At 39.2% G+C, this 26156-nt stretch overlaps 1 protein-coding gene across 2 annotated transcripts in view; it reads right to left on the bottom strand.

Moving 5' to 3' along the window:
- LOC5565109 overlaps window positions 1-26156 on the bottom strand; it is a 623899-nt gene that overhangs the window by 228940 nt on the left and 368803 nt on the right. The gene's annotated exons all lie outside the window — the stretch shown is intronic.

Genomic DNA, 26156 nt, shown 5'->3' on the forward strand with positions numbered 1-26156 from the left:
CTTCGTTTCTTCTATATGGCAAAATACAACAATTCTCTAAACCATCAAAAAATAACTTTTCCATATCGAAAGTAATACAAACTTTGATGATAAGTATTGTTATACACATAAAGTTTGAATTCTGTGGCAAATTAAGCCAATATATTACCTTACAAGCTGGCAAACTTGCATGCAAGTTGGCTGAAATAGTCATTTTTTGCATTTTCAACAGTCAATATCTCAAAAACTAGACGTGCTATGATATTTCTGAAAACGGCAATGGATTCAGCAACCCTTAATTAAGTGAATAGCGGTATTTTGGTGCTGGAGACAAAAACGTGTTCCGCAGTGTAATCTAAAAGCCAAAAAGGTTTTGTCATGGCTTTATTATTGATGTTAAACTAAAAATTGGACTTTCAAACCACTCTAAAACTAGAAAAATATTCAATTAGGGTTTTATAAAACTCTTCTGATACTGAACTAGAATAAAAAAATCTACATTTATTCCATTCGATCATTCAGTATTGTGCGGCATCTCAAAAACTTAATCATCAAATTTGTTGAAGGAATGAATTAAAGGTTGGATAATCAGAGATACAAAATCAATTTCATAATTTTTGCTACTCCTTAGGTTAAAGTTGACAGTACAGTCGTATCTCTACGCCAAAATCTGTTCACTGATAGTGAAAAGTGCGTACCTATCATATGTCAATAGCACAAAGATGAAACCCAGAAACCCAATAACGACCCACGTGCACAGTTTCCAAAAGCGGAAATACGAAGCTCATTGCCTATTAATTGTCCCACATCACACTCACAAAAGGGTGTCACTTTTGTGCTCAACGGCGCGCGAAACATCACCAGTTCCATCGTCATAATTGTACTCACTTACAGTAGTAACTGGAGGTGACTTCCATCATCATCATCGAGCGCACATCCAACACCGTTTCAGGGAAAGAGACCTTTAACATAAGCAACGAACGTTTTAACGGTACTTGACGTGCCTCCTTGGTTTGCAGTAAGTGATCTGGCAACCGACAAAACGGAACACTTTGGATCAGATTTCAGTGGGTTCCTGCCTCCTTAGTGGTCGTTTGCCGGTAGTACACATTAAACTTGATGAGATCTATAAACCAGAAGGCAGGAAAAAAGTGAAAGGATGTGTCATCTGGTCGGCTGGTTAGTTGGTTGGGGCGTAAGTGATATCTTCCCCATAGTTGAAATGGGAATGGCTTTTGTGGAACGCAACGCCAGTGAAGGTGAACTTTTATGGCATTTTGGAAGCCGTAAAGTCTGCCGGTTTGAAGGTCAACGTTTGAGATTTGCCCGATAGCTTTGTCATTGGTGGGAAAATGTAACTCTGTGACAATTTCTTCAACATTCCATATCGGGGACAGGTTTTGTCGGTACGAGTTCGATTACATCAATTCCCACACCGAGAGCGGTTTTTGATCCGACTGAAAAGAAACCGCCACTAACCGTATGTAAGAAGGGTTGCGCAACCGTTGAGGCGCACATAGAAGTGAAAAATATGTTTCTCATGAACAGTCAACCAACAGTCTAGCAAATGGAAAATCCATTAGCACCACTTCGGCCGATGCTGGTGGCAACGATTTCTGATCGACACAAACATTATTGTCAAGCTTGTTAGGATCGGGGGCTGTAATGATGATGACGGAGCCTCTACGCCGCACCCCCGCCTCAATGGCTTGAAAGAGTACGGCACCGCACTCTTCGAGAAACCGGCTCACGAGCCTAACCCAATCTCGACCTAACCTATATCGCAATGTAGATCGTGAGCCGAGACGAGATCTTGATTACGATCGGGGCAACGGCGATCAACGGTGCCACACCTAAGCCACGATTTTTTCTTGTTGGAGGTTTTTTTTCATGTGTCCAATGGCGACATGATTGGGTAAGATTGAGGATTGGCCAGAAGAACGCCGTCGTCGGTGACGAACGAAGGCAACGAGAATCGGTGTGTGTTATACAACGTCGGTGCAATGCACCGACTCTGTGTAGTTGTTCGGTATAGGTCTGGGACATTTATCAGGAAGCAGATTTTTCTGAATTCTTGCCCGGAGACTCCCCTTTCAACGCTTTAATTTCAGATCTAGCAAAGTCGTTAATCAAATTTTAGCATTCCTAGTGGTTTGACTATAAGACTAACAGGCTGCTTGGGAACGTCAGGAGTTATTCATCAATATTGTCTGCTTTTTCCCGATCAGCCAAGATAGTTGTGTAGTGTTGACAGATATTGTTTCAATGTACTAAAAATTAACACTACAGATTTTCTGTTCTGATGGTAAAAATCCACCTCACAAGTGACCTCCAATTCCTGGAACGATTACCGTGCGTTGATATGATTATTAGGGGGTCGTAATGAATTCTAGCCACAAACAGAACCTGTTACACTGTATTGAGCTCTTTTTGCGCTACCCGGAGAAATGGTGCAGTTGACCTTGTGTTTCTCCAAGATAATCGGCTACCCTTTTTTAGTCTCTAACTTGAGGCTAAATAAAGATGGGATCATAAATATGTTGTATTTAGTTTTAATTTCCACCATTATGGTTTCCATTATGAAATATACAGAGTGTATTCTGCGCTTTTCGCCTTTGGAGATTTTTAATAGATACCGTTTCCGTGTTTTCGCTACTGGGCTTTTTCTTGCTGGTAGTGTAATAGTAGTTGACAGAACAAGTTGCAGAATGGTGATTTTTGCAGCACGAGTCGTAAGTTTGTGAAGGCTTTATACCCGGAGATTGTACTTATCTGCAAGGATCTGAACGAAATCACGTCAGAAGAAGAGTTGAGTGGTGCACTTGAGTCACAGTGTAACTTAGGAGCAGGCTTGATAATACTCCTCAACATCATCAGAGCTCGGTGACATACTCTAGAGAAGCATGCTGCCTTTGCCTCTTCGCGAGGGAGCGGAAAAATGCTAAGCAGAGAGGTAACAAAAAATGAGCGAGGAAGATGCGGCATAAAACACAACAGAGTAAAATACCATTTAAAAAGAGTGCCATCACAACTACCTGAGGACTGTCTTGTTCGGGTGGCATACTCAAGAGTTCTTTTGAAGTGTGAGTAAAAAAAAGAGAGAAAGAACCTGAAAAAATCCTCGCATTTTTTTTGCACTTTCACTCGAATCGCTTGAATATCTTTGTTGAAAATTTTGAGTTCAGTTTTTTCTCCTCAGAAAAAAGGCAAAATCACCTCATCTTAGCATCGCATAGGAGTTTCTATCAAGGCGACGTGCAAATGGCGATCCAATTGAGGAAGGTGTATGGAGGCACACAAACAGCGATTATTCACTGGAGGTAGACAAAGTGTCGATTGGGTGGTGGAAATGCTGATTGAACAAGCAATAAGAAATATTTTTCAAGTGCTGAAGCTTTGGATACCATGCTGGATTGTGGGGAACGACGGGTCGTCTTGTGACAGACTGCACGCAGAGCCTATGCACTCCATCAAACGGGTAGCTTCAAATGCCAACAAGAGGGCGATAAAAGTCCAATGGAGATAACCCAGATCAATCTGAGCCACTGCAACACCACACAGCAGCTGTTGTGGCAGTCAACGACAGATATTTTGTGACGTGGCGATTATTGCAGAGCCGTATTTAGTTCCTCCTGATAACGGTAACTGGGTGGCGGATAGAACGACTACGATACATGTTATCGGTAGATTCCCTATCCAGGAAGTGGTGGACGATTCAGGTGAAGACTTCGTCTTTGCAAAATAAAAGGTGTTGATGTATGCAGTTGTTATGCACCTCCGAAGTGGACAGTTGAGCAGTTCAGCCAGATGATGGATCAGCTAACTGACAAGTTGATCGGAAGGAAACCGATATTCATTGCAGGAGACTTCAATGCCTGGGGTGTGGTGTGGGAAGTAGAATTACCAACGCAAGAGGATATATTCAGCAGGAAGTCTTAGCGATTGTGCAATGAAAGCTCCGTTAGCACATTTCTGATAAACTGAAGGGAATCCATCATTGACGTTACGAAAAAAAATGTGTGTTGACGTTACGTTTTGCAGGACAGCACTGTCGGTGAATATGAACTGGGGAGTTTGTGAGTGGTACATCCATAGCGACTATCTAACGATTCGCTATTGCATCCGTCAACGGAACCCTGCGCCAACAATGAAAAGAATAGCTAGCGAGCGGAAGTGGAAGACGGAAACTGTTGACCAGGAACTATTTGTTGACGCACTTCGTCGAGATGGCGATTACGAGGATATCGACGCCACCGAGCTAACTCAAAGCCGTAACGCAACTATGCCGTGAAAAATGGAGCCGAGGAACAAACGGCGACTGGTGGAATAACACGCTCAGCTTAGTAAATCTAATTGCTACAAGGAGCTGTGCCGAGATGCAGACACCAATCCGTGGGGTAATGTGTATCGAGTCGACATGGCCAAAATCAAGTTCCCTCCGACATTAGCTGAGATGTGCCCAGCACGACCCAGCGTCCTGTCCACCACCGCCGTACGGTAGAGGCGATAACTTCTTCGGCTACCTGAGGAACGGCAAGTGTCCAACGACAATCTTGTAGATGCGGCAAAACGAATAAAATCGAAGAAAGCCCCTGGTCCAGATGGAATACCGAACGTAGCTCTGAAAGCTGGCAAATCCGGACATGTGCAGGAAGGTGTTGCAGAAGTGGCTTGACGAAGGTAATTTTCCAGGAATATGGAAGATCCAGAAACTGATACTGCTGCCAAAGCCAGGGAAGCCACCTCATTTGCATGCTGGATACGCTCGGAAAACTCCTGGGATAATCATCCTTAACAGGCTGACGAAGTGAACGGAGAGTGAGCGCGGGTTGTCGCAAATTCACTTTGGATTCCGCAAAGGCTTATCGACGTTAGTAGACGAAATTCGAGCAGTACTCGAGTGTGCTGAAAAGGCGTCAAAACAGAAACAAAGAGAAGATCGATACTGCACCGTAGTCACAAAAAAAGCATTCAACAGCGCCAGATGGGAGTCTGCACTGCACAGAATGCAGGTTTCCGTCTATTGGTGCAAGATCCACTTCCAGAGCAGAATCCAGGTGTACGAAACAAATGAAAGGCAGAAGTCAATGCAAGTGACAGCGGGCGTCTCTCAAGGTTCCATTCTCGGTCCAACTCTTTGGAACGGGATGAACGACGAAGTGTTGACAGTGCGGCTACCCAGGAAAGTAAAGATTTGTTCAAATTGATTTTTGTGTCTACGACCTTCAGGTTTTTTCAGGTAAAGATTGTTGGTTTTGCGGATGATGTGTCACTAACGGCGATGGGCGAGACACTGGAAGAAATAAAGATGTCAGTGATGAAAACAATTGACGCAAACAGAGGTACTACTAGCCAGCATTTTCAAGGCGGTGAGGCTGATGGAGGTCAACGTCGGAAGATATGTGATTACTCCGAAGCGCGTGTTGGAGCACCTGAGAGTAATGATCGACGTTCGACTGAATTTCAACAGCCAGATTACGCATGCAAAAATTCCGAGAAGGCAATGAACGCAATAAGGGGAAGCATGCCAAACTAAGGCGGTCCAAGCAGCAGTACGAAGCGTCTGCTAGCTAACGTATCGTCATCGATGCTGAGGTATGGAGTTCCTGCTTGGGTCAAGGCACTAGAAACAAAGCGGAACCGCGAAAAGTTGAACAGAGCGTTTCGGCTGATAGTATCATCAAATACTGAATGCTGCTACGACTGATTGATTTTGCCGCCTCCAAGAATATGGTCATTCGTAGCACCTACTTCCAGCACAGCCTTCCATATCGATACACCTGGAGATCACCACAGCAGACAGAATCGCAAATCGACCACGTTCTGAATGATGGTCGGCACTTCTCCGACATTATCGACGTCAGGACCTATCGTGGCGCTAACATCGACTCTGACCACTATCTGGTGATGGTCAAACTGCGCCCAAAACTCTCCGTCGTTAACAACGTACGGTACCGACGGCTGCCCGGTATGACCTAGAGTGGCTCAAGCAACCAGATGTCGCAGCGGCATACGCGCAGCAACTCGAGGCTGCATTACCGGAAGAGGGTGAGCTGGATGAAGCCCCTCTTGAGGACTGCTGGAGAACAGTAAAAGCAGCCATCAACGATGCAGCTGTGAGCAACGTCGGGTACGTGGGACGGAGTCGACGGAACGATTGGTTCGACGAGGAGTGCCAGGAGGTTTTGGAGGAGAAAAATGCAGCGTGGGTGGTCATGCTGCAGCAAGGGACCCGGCAGAACGTGGAGCGTTATAGACGGAAATGGCAACAGCAGACCCGCCTCTTTCGGGAGAAAAAACGCCGCCTGGAGGAGACGGAGTGCGAGGGGATGGAACAGCTGTGCTGGTCTCAGGAAACGCGTAGGTTCGTGTCGCGAGCCGAGATGTGCAGGGAAAAGGATGGGAGCATTCTGACGAACGAGCGTGAGGTGATCGAAAGGTGGAAGCAGCACTTCGACGAGCATCTGAATGGTGCTGAGAGCATAGGCAATGAATGACGAGACAACGGAGGAAATGCCTTCGTCAATACTGCGGAAGCTGGAAACCAACCAGCCCCACTTTGAGGGAGGTCAAGGATGCCATTCACCAGCTCAAGAACAATAAAGCTGCTGGTAAGGATAGTATCAGAGCTGAACTCATAAAGATGGGTCCGGAGAGGCTGGCCATTTGTCTGTACCGGCTGATAGGCACAATCTGGGAAACAGAACAGCTACCGGAGGATTGGAAGGAAGGGGTAATATGCCCCATCTACAAGAAAGGCGACAAGTTAGATTGTGAGAACTTTCGAGCGATCACCATTCTAAATGCGGCCTACAAAGTATTATCCCAGATCATCTTCCGTCGTCTGTCACCTGTAGTAAACGAGTTCTTGGGAAGTTATCAAGCCGGCTTCGTTGACAAATCCTCCAAAAATGTCGTGAATACCAGGTCCCAATGCATCACCTTTTCATCGATTTCAAGGCGGCATACGACAGTATCGACCGCGTAGAGCTATTGAAAATCATGGACGAGAACAGCTTTCCCGGGAAGCTCACGAGACTGATAAGAGCGACGATGGAAGGTGTGCAAAATTGTGTGAAGGTTTCAGGCGAACACTCCAGTTCGTTTGGATCCCACAAGGGACTACGACAAGATGATGGACTTTCGTGCCTGTTGTTCAATATTGCGCTAGAAGGTGTTATGCGGAGAGCCGTGCTTAACAGCCGGGGTGCGATTTTCACGAGATCCAGTCAATTTGTTTGCTTCGCGGATGATATGGACATCGTCGGCCGAACATTTGAAAAGGTGGCAGACCTGTACACCCGCCTGAAACGCGAGGCAGCAAAAGTTGGACTGGTGGTGAATGCGACCAAGACAAAGTACATGCTAGCTGGTGGGGCCGAGCGCGACAGGGCTCGCCTAGGTAGCAGTGTTACGATAGACGGGGATACGTTCGAGGTGGTTGACGAGTTCGTCTACCTTGGATCCTTGCTGACGGCTGACAATAACGTTAGCCGTGAAATACGGAGGCGCATCATCAGTGGAAGTCGGGCCTACTATGGCCTCCAGAAGAAGCTGCGGTCAAAAAAGATTCACGCCCGCACCAAATGCACAAAACGCTCATAAGGCCGGTAGTCCTCTACGGGCATGAAACGTGGACGATGCTCGAGGAGGACCTGCAAGCACTAGGAGTCTTCGAACGTCGGGTGCTTAGGACGATCTTCGGCGGTGTGCAGGAAAACGGTGTGTGGCGGCGAAGGATGAACCATGAGCTCGCCCAACTCTACGGTGAACCCAGTATCCAGAAGGTGGCCAAAGCTGGAAGGATACGATGGGCAGGGCATGTTGCAAGAATGCCGGATAGCACCCCTCCAAAGTTGATGTGCACTTTGGATCCGGTTGGTGCAAGAAGGCGTGGAGCGCAGCGAGCTAGGTGGGTGGATCAAGTGCGTATCGATTTGGCGAGCGTGGGGCAGAACCGAGGATGTAGATGTTAACTGAATAAATTAATGAAGTTCCTTAGCCGAGTGGTTAGAATCTGCGGCTATAAAGCAAAGCCATGCTGAAGGTATCTGGATTGGATTCCCCGGCGATCCAGGATCTTTTCGTAATGGAAATTTCCTTGACTTCCCTGGACATAGAGTATAATCGTACCTGCCACATGATATAAGAATGCGAAAATGGCAATTTTGGCAAAGAAATCTCTCAGTTAATAACTGTGGAAGTGTTCGTAAGAACACTAAGCTGAGAACCAGGCTATGTCCCAGTGAGGACGTTAATGCCAGGAAGAAGAAGAAGAAGCTTACACAACTGCACCGGTACCTTTAGGCGGTGAAGTGCGTGGGCTATCGCTTCCCAGCTTCCGTTGTTGAACGCATTCTTCACATCCAGAGTGACAACTGCGCAGTAACGAATACTGCTCATTTAATGCTCGATTTCCACTTCAGCTGTCTGAACGACCAATTGAACAGCGTTCAGAGTTGATTTACCTTTCCTGAATCCAAACTGGTTGTTGGACAGGTCGTTCGTTCCTTCAGTGTACGGTACTAGCCTATTGAGAATCAACCTCTCCAATAACTTGCTCGTCGTATCTAGTAGACAGATAGTTCTATGCGCCGAAGGGTCACCTGGTGGTTTCTCTGCATTTGGTAGTAACACCAATTTTTCTCACTTTCTTACATCCGGAAAGATTCCATGAGCTATGTAGCGTTACATCGTGGTTCTGAATCTCATTCGGGATACCATCGGGACCTGGTGCCTTATTCGACGCGTTTGATTTCACGACTTCTGACAGCTCTTTGTTCGTCACCCTTGCCCCTTCTTCTCCTTCATCTGCCGCATACGGCTCTGAAGGCCATGGGCTTGTGGGGCGATGCGGGAAGAGTACTCTCTTGACTTCTCTTATGGCACCATGACACCTTTGAGCTTAGCCATTACTTAGGCGCCCCACGAACTCAAGCTGGCACTCTGTGGTGTCCGGCCATTTGGCCAAACGCCGTTTGGCCGAATGCCGTTTGGCCGAATTACGAACAAAAAAATTAGCAAATTACTACAACACTTATGTTTAAGATTCTTGGGTGTTACCCAATAATTGATCCGCCAATTAATTGACTTTAATGATGTAACGGTACGTCAAGTTTGTCACTCTATAAGAGCTCCAAGAGAATGATAAAATTAATCCGTTAATTTAGGACTAAGTTGTGAACTCCACTCATTGCATCAAGAATCAAAGCTCATGGTTGTTTCATCTGGGGCTACCAACGGTATGATAAGGCTCCAGTTTTTTATTGATTTCATTAGAAGTTTTTCCTTCTTTTAAGCATAGGTTATTTTTTCGAGTTATACTGGTTTTATTACTTTTGGCAATAATTCAGCTTATATTCTAATTGTGAATTTTACCTTCTATTTCCTTCTTTTGATCATAGGCTGTTCTTTCTGTTTATCCTCCAATATTAGGATTGCAACGTGTGAACAGAGCCCTGCATTGTTGCTTGCGTTTAGCAGTTAACTGATTGAATCGGTAAACAATTACGTGGAAAAAGCTCACAATTTCTCCGCTGAGAAAATAATAAGCCAAAATTTGGAGGGATCGAAGCAATCTAGTCCTGCAGCAGGACTAATATGTCGTGAACCGATTTATTTACTGTCAAAAACTGACTACAAACACAATGCAAAAACTTCTGCTGGCAGTTATTACCACCAGCAAAAAAGTAAATATTTGCTTACATTTAGGATGTTCTTCTTTCAGCACTGACTGTTTATTGAACTAGCATTAAAGAGCCAGTGATGTGTATATCAATGATGATTAACCTTCTTTAAAAATAAGTTAAATAAGTACTTTGAAATTCAGCTGCGAAACTCACTACAATAACATGTTAACTGTAATTCACTATTAACTCCTATTTCGGCCAAACGGCATTCGGCCAAATGGCATTCGGCCAAATGACCCTTTCGGCCAAATGGCATTCGGGCAAACGGCATTCGGCCAAATGGCATTCGGCCAAATGACCCGGGTGTGGTTCCGGTATAGACTATCAAAGCATGCCCTTTTCGACTCTTGAATTCCTTTTTAAAAGTTAACTTTGTCACTCTGAATGCTGCTCCGCGTTTTTTTCTCTCTGTGCTTCTGTGCGTGAGCGATGCATCTAGCCCGAAGGCCTCTTGCTCTTTTTTGCAATTATTTAATTCGAATCACCATTACACCGGCGGCCTGTTCTCTCTGGGGTTTTTTTCCTCGACATGAGAACATACAGATTATAGCAAAACTTATGTTTCAAGGGGGAGCGGAAGAGGTCCAGCTAAACTTTGAAATGTTTTGTATATTTCGGAATCTCCATACAATAAATTAACATCGAGGAAGAATGAATAGGACTGAAATGGCTGAAGATTTAAGAAACTGTTGATTTAAAAAACAATAGTTCCAGTCTCACTATAGTTTGAGCGACAGCTCGTAATCCCCCCGATAAAGCATAATTAGAATTTGAAGATCAACCTGCCACTATTACAGTTGTGTTGTCGCCTGGTGATAAAATTTTGAATCATCTGACTCGAAGAATGATAGTCCTAACCTTACTCAATAACTTTGCCAAAGACGTCATCTCTCTAAGAGTTTCATGCTCACTAACACCATTATATAAGATTCACGGTACAGAAATATCAGCAAAACAAAAGTTGAATGGGCACCTAACCCACTTAGTTGAGTAATTTTGAATATCAGGACTTGTATAAAGGTTTCCCTTGAGCTACTGAACAACTTTGGCAAAGACGCAATCAGTTCTGGATCTCCTTTTGGGTTTGAGAAAATCATGCATTTTGTTTTCCAAACCGCCATCTTGAATTTTAACATGTTAAATTTAAGTTAATTTGCAACCTAGACAAGCTTGTTGAAGAAATCATCCATCTAAATGATCAGGTTAGGGAGGTCCGTAGCCTTGAGGTTATGCATTCGCTTCATAAGCGGATGGTCATGGGTTCGATTCCCAGCCCCTCCACAAAAAAACCGGTTCAGCCACCAGAAAACGCCGCACGGATGGCCGTGCTTTGGGGACCCTCTTCCTTCCTTCGTCAGTATCAGATGGTTACCGAGACAAACTGACCCTCTTCGAAGGCAGCTAGCCAAAAACGATTCAGGAACACGGCAAAATGAACCACGGCAAGAGCAATAGACTATGGCTTATATGGAATTTGATTGGACTAACAGCAGAGCACTCTCCTACCTGCTCGGTGTGAGAGTAAAAGAGTAGAAGAGAGTGATAATAAACATAGATTAGTTAAAAATAGAATTTGTATCGGTTAAGAAGAATTATGATTCCGGCTCAGTGGCGGCCATGAGCTCAGGGTACCTTTCAAATAAACATAAGGAAAGGAATAAAAAAAGATCAGGATCTTGTGATACAATGATTTTCATGAACCGAGAGTCGCCATCTTGTTTTCTAGGCTGCCATCTTGAATTCCAAAATGTTCAAATGAAAGCAATTTTCAACTAGGGCAAACTTATCGAAAAAATCATCCTTCTAAATGATAATGATCTTGAGATGCAAGCTAGATATATATCTGTAGAGTTTGTATGCTCACTAATGCCGCCTAGCAGATAAATTCCTGAAAAATAAGCTCACCATGAGGTAGTCCTTGAACTAGGTAACAACTAAGCAGAAGACATTGTAATTCTATTTATTGAAAACCATCAGAATATTTAGCATTGTAGTGAAACTAATATCAATAGCAACTTGGCATCCAGCGGGCGGTGAAGCAGGAGCTTTACCATCAACTTTCCGATATAGAATGCACCGTGATGCCAGATTACAAAGTGGCAAATCATGCGTTATAAAATGTTCGATGCTTCCAAATTTTAAGACTCGTTTATTTGAAGAGCTACTAGAAAGTTGTGTTCAAACGAAATGTTCACTGATCCATGCGCTAAATAATCAGCTAGGGAGAGAATTTTTAGTACTTCCTTAAAATACCCCTTTCTTTCTAATTTTTTGAAGGTTCTCTTTTCCCATACTAAATAAATCATTTTCCCATACTAAATTCAAGTCGCTTGCCAATTTTTAAGAAATTTCAAATTTCCCAGGGTTTTGTTTGCGCTAATTTGCTACTATTTGTGACTATGCGGTTTGTTGATTTGGAAAATTTGAGAAAATCGATACAGCCTATTGCTACAGCTCATGTGGCGGTGGACCTTACTGTCGTATAGGTGTTTCTTGGAAACTTTGTGGACCTAGATTTTGCTACTCTCAGCAAAAATAAAATGGTAAACTCGAGTCGCATGTCTCGTGCTCGTAAAAAGCGCATTCGTTGCTAGACTCATTTCTGTGGTAACAACCAGAGATGTATGTGTTGTCACAATTGATTTGGTGTATTACCACTTGATGAGCCACCCTCAACGGATGATTTCAAACGACTTGTCGTACACTGCGTAACAAAAGGCCTGCCTTGGATTGTGATACCAATGCTCATCGCATTTCCAACAATTCATCAATCAACGAACATCTGATAGCAATAGTGCCCCCCATGTTTGGACCTTGTTTAGATGGGCTTTATCATGCCCTGTTAATCAGAGCTGTAGCAGTAGACGATAAAAAGACTCATGATGTGTAGCGGATCATGATTGTAGTGTATTCTCTCGAACAAATCTGACAAAGAAATATTTCAGTCTATTGACCCAAACGTTGTCTCAGCTATCTTATTACAAATATTTAGCGTGATGACTCATTTGTATGTGATAGTTGTGAATCCGTTTATGGAACTTCGTATCACCTAACCAATAGGCGAAGAATGTGCTGTTTAAGTCGGCCTTCTGATAGCTGATATGCACCTACTTTGAGTGTTGAAAACTCTGGGACAATTATCAGGGAGCAAATTTTCCTGAATTCTTGCTCCCTCTTCGAACATTCCAATGATGCATAGGAATAGCAACGTCGTAAATTAAATTTCGGCACTCCCTGTGTTTCGGCTAGACGACGACTGTGTTGCGAGGTCGAATTCCTCCTCCACAGTCCGGTACTTCACCACCCCAGTACGAGAGCATTTGAATGACATCTGGACGTTCACTTTTAAGCGCTGTTGTGTCAGTCATCCCTCTATACTATAGATACCTACCGCACCGTAGACAAATTGATCCAATCGCTAACTAAAAATCGATTCAGCTCAAACCTCGGCGCTAGCACGCTGCTAGTCCGATGCACATTCATCATTCACGCGAGAGCGCATTTGATGGCGAAATGATCGCGTACACCTCCTCCATTCATCATTAGCCGGGGGCTTGCGTTGCACGGTGGTTCCATTTGTTCTACGAGGCGGTCATAAAACGTCTTACAAATGGTTTGATGAAAAAAACCATCTGAAGTTGCCAAATCAATTTGATTGTTTTGACAATAAAAAACAATCTTGAGATTATTGTCAATTCACTTCAGAAACTCTTATAGGGATTTCTCCACCTTTAGAACAGGAATGCAAGAGTTCAAATCTAGTGTATGGCAAAACTTCGCTGGCTAAAAAACGAAATTTCGAAAATTTTATGACAAGCGTACTTTAAACTATCCGTATACATAAGTTTACAAAAAATACAGACCAAATACACATAAAAATATAGCCCAAAACAGTGCTGATTGAAATATACCCAGACATGGCAGTTTTTCCAAAAAAAAATCTCAATAAAAACGGTAAATTTTGATGACAGTTTTCGGCAATTTAAAAAATGATCCGCGAGATAATGTATGGTTCAATCTTTTGTTCTGCTGATTTAAACTTTTGCTCCACTATGGACAACAATTGGTTTCCAAACATTTATGTAAAAACTAATACAACTCAAATCATCCTTAAGATAGAATTTATTGTTATTTTGTTATCTCATGACATTTATAAAATAAGTTTTGAATTAAATTAAATACTCTGTATGAATTACAAGTTTCTTCATTCTTGAGATCGTAATCGATCCACAAAATGTACGGGAATGAACAACAAGGTAATATATTTAGTGATTTTTGACCTATGGTACCACCCATTGTGCGTCGTTTCTCATCAGGAACCGCCAGCCAGCCTAAGGGACGAAGCGCCCCAGAATGGACAATACCTCTCGGAAAGGCCACTCGAGGATGTTGTCCAAATAGGTGAGTAGGAGTTTTTTTTAAATGATGCCTCAACGCAGCAACTGCACGAACAACGCTGCATGAATGAGTTTGCATACCTAGTGCCCCAGCCAGGTGAGGCGATTGCTGTTTCGGTGCAGAACAACAGAAGAATAAGGTAATTCACGACGCGACCGAGCTTTTTTTGGCGGTGGGTGGACCATTTGCTGGTTTGCTGGTGAACCATTTTTTATCACCCAGCTGTCTGGAGGTTGAACCGAATTTAAATACAATGAAGCTTAGTCTTCAGGTTGAGCGACGGACAAGGAACCCAACATTGCTGGATTGATTAATGGTTAGACACAGTTCCGCAAACTTGAATGCTCAGGCGGGACACAGCCTTTGGCTGAGGTTTGATGTTCGTAAATCATTTTGGGCGCGAAATGAAAGCAAAAACGATTTTAAGTTTCATTGTTTACCAAATAGAAATAAGCTCAGTATACATAATGTGATATATGACATAAGAAATACTCGTAAGGACGTCATGGTTTGGTAGATTTCAAAATTAAAGAAGTCTTCAACAGTCAGAGTTCTGTGGGTTTAAAATCATTGTTGCCTTATTATGAAAGCAATGAGCTACTCTAAGATGTGGGAATTTATTGCAAAAGATGTTTAAAATTCTAAGATAACTAATGATCTATTGAAAGACATGATAGATCATACAATGATGGTCGTGGATCAAAGAATTTAAAACAAAAAAAAAGTTCCTTAGGCCTTCCTTAGGTGTTTGGAGTCCGCGGCTACAAAGCAAAGCCATGCTGAAGGTGTCTAGGTCCGATTTCCGGTCGGTACAGGTTTTTTTCGTAATGGAAATTTCCTTGACTTCCTTGGGAAAAGAGTATCATCGTATTTATCACACAATATACGGATGCAAAAATGGCAACTTTGGCAAGACAGCTCACAGTTCAAAACTGTGGAAGTGCTCATTGAACACTAAACTGAGAAGCAGTCTCTGTTCCAGTGAAGACGTAATGCCAAGAAGAAGAAAAAGTCAACATTATTTACAAGTTTCTTCCAGACATATCACGATCCAGATTTTAAATGTTGTTAACTGTAGCTATATTCATGGTAATAGAGTTGTATAGGTACGCACGGAGCTATCAAGATAGATCAAGCTGAGGGTCGTAGGTTCGAATCCTGTCAATATCAATATGTTCGAATACTGTCAATATCCAGGGTGACGAAGAAAAGTAGAAAAGTAGAGCTAATAGCTAAAGGAAGATATTAAAAATATGGAAAAAGGGGCGGGCCTTGGATTGAGCCTTTGGCTTCCGTCGTGGGAAGCAGAAGCGATGGCCATTAGACTACCAAGCACCTCAAATAGCTGTGGAGGTGCTCATAACACACTTAGCTGGGAAGCAGGCTCTTTCAGTGGAAAGCAGAAGTTCTTGATTTCATGTGTCATCTAGAAAGATTGAAATTTAAATAATGTCTTCTTCCTCTTGCAACGTTACTGAAACGAACTGTTCTTATGAGCACTTCCACATTTATTAACTGAGAGATTATTTCGCATAAGTAGGGTAGAAATACAGTACATACAGTACTAGCAAGAATAAAATACGTAAATACATAAATTAAATTTGGAGACCTATATCTTTACTTCGAGCAAGCATATCTGAAGTTTGCATTGCTGTCTCCTCTTCTCGCATCTAGTATAACAGTGCAATACAACAGTACTCTTGGGAAGTTTCACACTGTAAATCGAACGACGATGTCCTAGGCTAGCGTTCCATTCAAAAAATGGTATGATGAAGAGGTTAACGTGGCTATGTTATTCATTAAAGAGAAAGTAAACAAAGAGCGCCTTTCAATGTCAAATAAATCCATTTGAAAAATTACGCGAGAAATGAAAATGTTAACAATTTCTAACGGTCGCAATAATTTTCCATTGGAGAATCCTGGTGACCTTTTTGGTCTAATGATCCATTTGGCTCAACTAACTTCGGCCTAATGACCTAGCACCAAAGTGATCAACTTTGGTCGGTTAGATTTCAGTTAAAATTTGAATTTAAAAATATATACTTTTTGAGCGTTTTTTATTTTAAATACGAGTTTAACAACGGTTTGACATAAGTGATGTGTTTTACAAAAAAAATATTTCGAAAAAGAGAAATCGCTTCAGAAAAACCGCCTTCAGCAAACTTGTTCATCTTAGTTACTCAAAAATTATAAGGACATCGAAATGCAACTTTTAAGACGATCAATTAAAACACTTTACCGTAGAATTAACGTAAAACTTTGGAATGCTAATCTCTGCATTTAAAATTAGCAAAAAAGTTCCAAGATAATTTTTAAATTTCCCATACAAACGTAAAAATAGCAGAATATTGTGAATCAGAGAGGCATTTGAAATTATTAGCAGAAAAATGTAATAAATTAAAGTACCGTTTTGACTCATATTCCGAACACTTAAGGCCAACAGTGACTTCATATGCATCTGGTTGGCATAAATTAGTTGATATATGTGAAAATTTTAATTTCTTAACAAAGTCTAACTGTTAGCTGTTGGGTGTAACGATAAAATTGTTTATTTAAACTTGTTTAATATTGTTTCTACGTAATAGTATGGAACAACATCTTGATTCAAATCCCGAACACTGCGTACATTCTGTCTCATATTCCGAACACCTTGATTCAAATTCCGAACAGCACGAATAAAATGAAAAATTTCACAAATAAATGTATCTGAGCTTGTTTAAGGTGATTATAAAATGAAGCCAAACTTAGAATTTTCAAATGCACAAGACTGGAGAAACTGACAACAGTTCGCGTCAAAAATCAATCAAATTACTTGCTTGCTGGTGGTGACCAATGGGATAAATTTTCAAGGCGGAGCGCTGTTTGGTTCTCAAGTCTTGTGCTCTTGAAAATTTGAGTTGTGGCTTCGTTCTATAATCACCTTAAGTGGTATCACACTATAAAATCATCACTACTCTCGCGGTATAAAATATATTGGAGACGTTAAAATTGAATTGCAAATGACTGCCATTTCCTTGTTATTTGATGACATATTTCAGCGCAACATTTCAACCAAATCGCCATACAAAAACCGAGTGTTCGGAATATGAGACATAACGGTATCAAACTCCAAAGTTTTCACGTCTCTCTCGAAAACCTAACACGCATAGCATAGATGGAATAGTGGTCAATCGTTCATCTGAACAATTTACATGGACCTTACCGTATACGAAGAACAGATCCTCTTCCAGGAATGGTAAGGCGTGCTGACAAAGCGTTAAAGGAAGCAGAACCGGTGTTGGGTGATGTTGTAGACTCTCTGAAAAAGAACTTCCTAAAATTCATAAGCCTGGTAAGGAAATGCGTGAGATTGCTTCAGCTATTGGATCTCCTATCCACAAGATTGCAAAGTATTCAATCCAGAAATTCCAAAATCTGCCAAAAAGTTTCAAAGCAAAAAAAAACTGTTGAAAATTCTAAATATTTAACAGAAGAAATTGAAAATCTAAAAATAGTCGATGATGAAGTTTTTGTTACTTTCGATGTTAAATCTTTATTCCCTAGCATTTCTGTTAAAGAGGCCATAATCCTATTAGAAGATTGGCTACATAGTCAAAATCTGAGAGAAAGAGGAGACAGCTCACTGACAGCTGGCATGTTTTCTAGCCTTCTTTGATTTCTTTTTTCAATTCTTGGTTAGTGCACACCGGTCAGGTGAACTTATTTTGTTCAAAACCATATTTACTTCATGTTGTTCACTATGAAAAAGGATATGGATGCGAAAAATCAATGGCAATTCACCAACATACAACTATATTTAGGTATTCTACTTTTTGAAATGTGAAACCATCGAAAAACACCTAGACATTTTTATTACGTTTATTTGAATTTTGACTCGTTTTCACGTTCTGCCCTCTGAATTTGTTGGTTTTTCAGTGACAGTTGGTGACAGGTTCCCTTTGGGAGCTCGCAATCTAAACCAGCTGTCTCCTCTCTCTCTCAGGTCAAAAAGAAGGCACATATTGGAACAAGTACGTACATACATTAAATTTACTAAACGTTGCATAGAAGAAAACTATTTTTCCTTTAGAGATGAAATTTATCCACAATTAAATGGAGCCCCATGAAGAATTTAGAGAAACGTTTAGAAGGTAAAACCAGACCCCCCCTGATGGAGATACGTTGATGATGTTTTCAGTATAGTTAAAAACATATCTTACCCCAAACTTGAGAAACAATTAAAAATGCTCACAATAACACTGAATTCACATACGAAGTTGAGCATGATAACAAAGTTCCTTTCTTGTAAAGGAACAATCATCACTCACATTTGAAATATGTAGAAAACCAACTAACACTCAACGTGTTAATCCAAGTACATCAAATCACTCACACCAACACAAAATGCATTCTTTCAACCACATGATACATCGGATTCTGACAATTCCCCTTAGTGAAACTGGTAGAAGAAAGGAACTTGACTACATTATTGAAACAGGACAATTAAACGTTACACAAAACGAACAATACAACAGCTCATTGATGAAAGAACACGAGAACAATACAGACGTTTACTTACTACTTACTTACTACTCTGACACAAGAACAATCAACACTCAAACGTATAGCCGTAAACTATAACGATGAAACAAAAAAAGCTACGTCAAATCCTACGAAGATTTGGTTTTGAGTTACTTTTTACTAGTAGAAACAACCAACTCCAAATTCTCTTAGGTTCAACAAAAGACCCAATTGACAGTTTATGTACATCAGGCGTTTACAAAATTACATGCGATCACTGTTACAAAATTAACATAGGATAAACAAAATGCACTCTCAATACACGTTTCAAAGAACACGTAGCAGAAGTTACTAAAGCACACAAAGACACGGAAAAGAGACTTGTACACCATTTCAAATCGAATGTTACAGAACATATTAACAATAAACAGCATTTCTTAAACTTTTTTTTCAATTTATTTTTCGAAGATGTCAAGGTTTTTTAAAACTGTTCGTAATAGTTTCATGAATGTAAAACTAATAGAATCGGAGCATGGCACAATGGTCCGGATCGACAATCTAGCACGCAAAAATGTTTTCTCTGTTCTCGTCGATTTAAGATGTATAATGTCTTCAGAAAAGTTATACCTAATTAAAAAAAAGTATCTTCTAAGAAACAAATTAATAGGATAGCCTTTACATAAGTTTAAATTTTGACTCAAACTATTTTGTTTCTTGAAATTTGGAGCGGCGCTCTGTTGTTTTAAACAACTTTGTCCAAGACACTTTCGATCTAACTCTTCATTCAAGCTATGTGAATCAATTCTGAAAGTTTGAATTTAGGGTGGACATTAAAAATTAGTTTTTTTTTTGTTTTTAGTTTAACGTGGATGTGGTCTTCGTAAGACTTGTAGAGGACGTAAAGATACACAATTTTGCTAAACATTGTAAGTTTATTATTCTTGTCACTTTGCAGTTTTAAGCAAATCTAAGTGAATACCATGAAATCTAAAGATGCAGACGCCGATAATTTTAAAATCTTGTGAGTTACAGGCGAGTTTGGAGTTTTTAAATGTATTTTTGAAACGCATTTTCTCAATATACTAAAATGACGTTCTCACAATTTTTGTAGCATAGGTTGCCTTATGTATGGCTTTTTGAATGCCGCTAAAAGAGTAGAAATATCTTACCAACTGCATAAGTTGTGAGCATCAAATTTCTTAGTTTTTCACTAAAATTTGCTCATAATTTCAGAATTACAAGAATTGCCAACTTACAATTTGCAGCAAAAATGTGTATTTTTACTTCCTCTACATCTTTTATAAGACCACATGCACGTAAAACTAAAAACAAAAAGGTTAGACCAAAAGAACAGGTTTTTCGGGTCCCTCTACGCTAAAACTTTTAGAATCAATAAACATGGCTCATACAAAGAGTTAGATCAAAAGTGTCTTACACAAAGTTGTTTAAAATTGCAATCAAATTCCATCATACAAAATATTTTAGTCAAAATTTAAACTTAAATAAGTGCTAAAAGAACAGAGAAAATCCTTTTTTTCTGCTAAATTTTAGATTTGAGCGGTTCCACAGAAAATGACGACTTTTTTCCCAAATTTCATTTTTATATTTTTTGATTTGGATGAAATTTTGCACATGCTTTCTTTATGCCCAAAAATGCCTTTTTGCATCATCGGCTCGCCATTTTGACTCTAGCCTTACTTTTGAGAAGGGCCTAAGAAAAAAATCCTTAATAATTTTCAAAAAATTATAACTTAGAAACGGTTTGTCCGATCAGTTTGGTGCCTTCCGCAAAGTTTAAGGTTATTGTTGGGACTATCTGGAAAAAAATATACACTGTAAAAAAAAATTTTTGTAATTTTTTATACAGTGGGATTCCTTTTTTGGCATGCTCCGTTTTTGGCATGCTCCGATTTTGGCACCCCCCGATTTTGGCAACAAAATGGATCCGCTTTTGGCAACATTTTTCAATACCATTAAAATTTGTAAATTTTTGTAAATATTATCGTGTTTGTTGCTTTAGTCATTTGAATAGTATGTCAACTCCACACCGATTACATTCCAGAGCTTCATTTTCGTCGATATTTCCCCAAATCTCTCCAACTACTAGGACTCGCGTACGCGCTTATTTACTTCAGAATGGTCATTGGTCATACATTGACAACGTTTCATGAGGCCAATAAACTCCACCAGTATCTCAACTAAAGACCAATCTCTTTTCTTAGGCATTCATATTGAGTGACCAGCCCACTTGAGTCTGCTGAGGTGATACAATAAAAAACACTGTTCTTTAGATTTGAAACAGCTTGTTTGAACAAAGCACCAGCACAGACATAAGAGCAACAAAATGACTCACACAGAGTTACAATCATAAATTTGGTTTCATCTTGTTGGCTCACTGTCTTTATTATTATGGATTTACATACATTGCGCATGTACACATTGCAATAATAGATATAAATGTTTACAGCAAAATGTCGTGTATCATAACTTTTAATAAATTTCATTAAATAACATGACAAATGCGGATACAGTCCAAACTACAATTTATTCTCAATAATATCATTGAAGCGCGGGATAAATACGACTGAGAGTGTTCTAACTTTTTGTCTGTGGTATTGGTGTGTATATTGATCTTTCTGCGTCAACTATTTGAAGCTACGTTCCCTCTTTTCTATAGACTCTGTAAGGCGTTAGATTTGTTAAGAGACGATCCAGAATTCTGTACAAGATAGTTAATCAAGGATACGGGTCTCAACATCATCAAAATGTTTCTTACGAGCTGAGTCTATGAGGAGAATCCTTAAGGGATTCTTGGTTCTTGTGGGATTTTTTAGAAATTTTAACGAATTCATGAGGATATCTACAGATTACAAGTGGACATTGAGGGCTTCTTGAGGGATCCTTAGAGTGTATAATTGGTTATGGAGGATTATGTGCAAAATCTGGTGATTCCTAATAAACTCTAGGGCGTTCTGTCAATTTTAAGCGGGATAATGTGAATTTCTAGCAGTATTTCTAATATTTCCGGTGAAAGCTTGGGGATTTTGAAAAGGTTTCCAGAGGAATTTGAGGTGTGCTAGTGGTAGCCAATAATAAGCTTTTATTTTTTTCATTGGAGACTTGAGAATTTTCAGCAACATCGTAGTGGAATTCCAAGATGCTAACTTCTAGCAAAATCTTTAGCAAGATACTGAGAACTCTATGCAAGATCCTACGGATGATTGGTAAGATGCTTCAGAGCATTTTTTTTCTGTAGATCTCTTATGAGAACCTGAAGATTCCTATAAGGTTCTTGAGGTTCATAACAGGATCCTGTCAATTTCAGTTGATTTCATAAGGTAGCTGTAAAAATATATCAAGATTAATTAAAAATTATTTCAAGTAAAAATTAAATTCTACAAAATTAACAGTCACATTTACGCATCATCTCATGTTTATGTTTGCCCTTTTGATGCAGTCAACCATTCATTATAAAATGCTTTACTTTATCAGCACATAAATTGAAGGAGCAATTCTAAACTTACCGAATTTTTTTTTTTCCAGATGGTCCCAACAATAACCTAAAACTTTGCGGAAGACTCCAAACTGATCGGACAAACCGTTTCTAAGTTATATTATAATGACCGAAAATTGAAAATTATATCATAATTTTGTATTAAAATCGCTGTATCTTTAGAACGCTAAAAGTAAGCCTGATTTTTCCGTAAACCTTTTTTGTTGTAAATTTTGCGTACTTTCATAAAATCGAGTTGAAAACTATTTAAAAAGTTTATTATGACCATTTTCAAAAATTCACCTATTTTCAAAAAATCATAACTTTTTTGTCCATGATTTCTCCATCTTGACCCACTGTGCAAAAGACTTCATATTTTGTCTTCTTTAACATATAAAAAATAAAAAAAATCAAAAATACGATTTTTGAGAAAATTGATTTTTAAGCTTTATATTCGGTATATTAAAAATTACAACATTTTTTTTACAGTGTATATTTTTTTCCAGATAGTCCCAACAATAACCTAAAACTTTGCGGAAGGCACCAAACTGATCGGACAAACCGTTTCTAAGTTATAATTTTTTGAAAATTATTAAGGATTTTTTTTAGGCCCTTCTCAAAAGTAAGACTAGAGTCAAAATGGCGAGCCGATGATGCAAAAAGGCATTTTTGGGCATAAAGAAAGCATGTGCAAAATTTCATCCAAATCAAAAAATATAAAAGTAAACCGATATTCGAATTCAAATGGAACCGCTCATTTGGACCATTGTCAACAAAGTTATTCCAGTACAATACCGTAGGGAAAAAACATAGAAACATCCTTTTACCATCGTTCTCTTATATCAAGTCAAAATGTTTTTGCACAAAAAGTGAACAAACTCATGATTTATGATGAGTTGAAATGAACCATGGGATATAGAAATCTAAAATTTATCTCAATAAATCTATTTTCTTATGAACATAAATGAATTAAAGCTATAATGTGCAGTAGTTCATGTATTATTTTCAAGGATATGAGGACTACATTGAATAATATGAATAATTAATAGCATTTGCTAAGCCTCAAGAGGTAAACTACTAGAAATTTTTTGTTTAAGGTGAACCAATGAGTTATTGTTTTTACCTTAGGATCATACTTGAGTAATATTTGAATTACACTATCGTTCTTATTCACGAAGTTTAAATTTGTAAAAAAGTTTTTTGTCTTCAAAAACTTATCGTTATGTAAAAATACTGCGTAAAATGTTTCTTTATACCATGACCTTTCTTATCAAATCTCAATCAAAATCAAATTCTGAACTATTTTCATAATTTCAGTGTTATAAACTGAATCATAAACTGAAAAGAAACTTCAATCTTGCGGGCATTCGTATTCTTTTATATTTTAAATTCCAATAATTTTAATTGTACAAAAAACCATTCAACCAATAATTAAAAAGTCCTATTGCCATCAACCAATGCCCCGATAATGAATTGCTCAAATTAGCGGACTTCCGGCACCGCAAGCCGGCCCCAAACTCTCGACCCTCAACTTTTCAGCTGCGACAAACAGTAGGTCATATTTCAGTTTAAAAGCCCATCGAAAATAAAAAAAGGCAAGTCTTGGGGCTGCCTAAATTGCCCATTAGGTGAACGTGTCCGCGTCCAATGTCGGCTGCAATGCTCCTCCTCCTCGGTAGCTATCGATACTCTGGTCGCATGCCTCTGCATCTAGAGTAAAGTGGGGCAAAAGTTCGAGTGGGGTAAGAGTTTCTTTTTAAGATTTCTAGCTCAATTCAAAACAAATCTTATAAATGTCATTGTGGTTCGAATGCTATTCAAGTAAGAGACTTTTACTCCAAATATCATAAAAATCGATTGAGATTTGTAAAAGTTATGGCTATTTGTTGTTTTTCGACGTGAATATTGTAATTTTTGGTCAAATTTTCGTTGCAAGGAACCAATTGAAGATAAAATCTTTTTCAATATTTTATGTAAGGGCATTTCTAGGCCTATCATAAAATTGCTTTGAAGTGTATTAGATTTTGCATAAATGGTTGAAAACAATATTTAGCCCATAGTGGGGCAAAAGTTCGAATCAGCGGGGCAAAAGTTCGACCCATGTATATAATCACGGAAAAATTTGCAAATTGCCTAAAATCCACATATTATCTTCAAATTTAGTTATATTTGTCTGATCGTGTGAAAACTGTCACCAAAATTTTTCATTTCCACTTAGCTTTGCGAAAAACTGCTATTTTTGAGTATATTACAATTAACCCTGCTTTGGGCATTTTTTTTATGAAAATTTTGTGTGTATTTTTCAGCAAACTTAAGTTTACGGCTGGTGTAAAGTATGCATGTCATAAAAGGATTGATATTTTGGGTTTTAGCCAGCGAACTTTAGCTCCACACTAGATTCGAACTCTTGCCCCACCGGTGGGGCAAAAGTTCGAATAAGACAATTAATTTTGAAACTGTTATAACTAAAAATGGGTAAATATTTTGACACAAGTTTGTTCAGCAAAATTATAGCCAATATTTTGAAGGTTCACTGTATGGTATTTGTGTTGTTTTAACTACTATTGTTTTCCTGGATACTTTGATTATACCACTAAGGTCGAACTTTTGCCCCACCTTACTCTACAGATTTTTTTTCGTTTCTGTAAGGAAGCAGAAGCGCCATAAACTTCCAAACGAAGTGATGCTGGCCCCGATCGTTGACGTGCGAAAGTGCATCCACCACAGTTGGGTATGACTTCCGTCGACATGATAACCCGAGTTGGGAGAGATGAGATATTGGTGGAAATTTAGGGGCGTTAATGATAAAGATTTGTTTGCCTATCAAAATATTGAATCAAATGATAAGTAACATTTCAAATGAAATAATCTAATCCATGTATCAGTTCTCAAGGAGAGAAAACACATTTTACAACTTCTTACTTAAATTTTGAAAAATCCACGAGCTCAGGTGAAATTCAAACCCACGACTCCTGTTTGCTGGACGAGTGCTTTACAAACTAAGCTACCAAGTCACTTTTTTGACCCATTAACTCAGAACGTTAAACTTCTGAGTTATTGAGTCATCAAGTGGCTCGGTAGCTCAGTTGATAAAGCACTCGTCTAGCAGACAGGAGTCATGGGATCGAATCCCTCTTTAGCAGATGGTTTTTTAAGAACTTCTCTCATAACTCATCTATTTTTATCACGCGTAACGAGCTAATAAACATAAAAAACTATTTGGATTTGATTACCGAACAACTCTACATAAGTCAATGTAAAATTTCCTGTTATCCTGAAATTTAAAGATTTTCCAGAAGAAGCATAAACATTCAATGCATTGATTCAAAAAACATCTTTATCTTCAGCTACTCGGTCAAGAAACGCGCACGAGCGAGAAGAGTGCTTAAATTAATTGCGTATAATTTGAGAGATTTTATTTTTCGCCCACCTGGTCGATCAGTCGTTCGTTCGTTTCCTTCAATTGCGAGCGGCTGATATGGAAAATGTGAACGTTAGTGTTTCAGCAAGGTGAAGGTGCGACATTGGAAGTTTTGCAACTGCTCATAAATTTTCGAATCTTTTGATCTTGATAGGAACAGTTTCCAATTATCAAATGGATGGCAATTATCTTCCATATTAAAGTGGAAATTATATGAATTTATTCAACAATCGTGCAACATTGTTACTTGTTTTCAAAGAGCATGGATGTAGTATGAATCCTTTCTTTAAAAATGTTGCTAAAATTTGGCAGAATTGTCAAAATGTTACAAAATCTTACAAAAATCCACAAAATCTTCAACTAATTTTTATAAAACTTCATAAAATCTTACAACATTTCACAAAATCCTCATAAATTTTACAAAATTTTTCAAAATATTTAAAATTTTTCGGAATTTTATAATTTGCACAAAATTCTACAAAAGAACTCAACATTCTACAGAATCTTATAAAAATATTACAAAATTTTACAAAATCATATGGAATCTAACAAAATTGTACACAATCTTTTAAAATCTTACAAATACTTACAAAACCTTACAAAATAACTCAAAATTTTTCAAAATGTTTCGAAATCTTACAACATTTTACAGAAAAATTTTGCAAAATCTAACAAA

This window comes from Aedes aegypti, chromosome 2, assembly GCF_002204515.2.
Source record: "Aedes aegypti strain LVP_AGWG chromosome 2, AaegL5.0 Primary Assembly, whole genome shotgun sequence".
NCBI classification, from domain to species: Eukaryota; Metazoa; Arthropoda; class Insecta; order Diptera; family Culicidae; genus Aedes; species Aedes aegypti.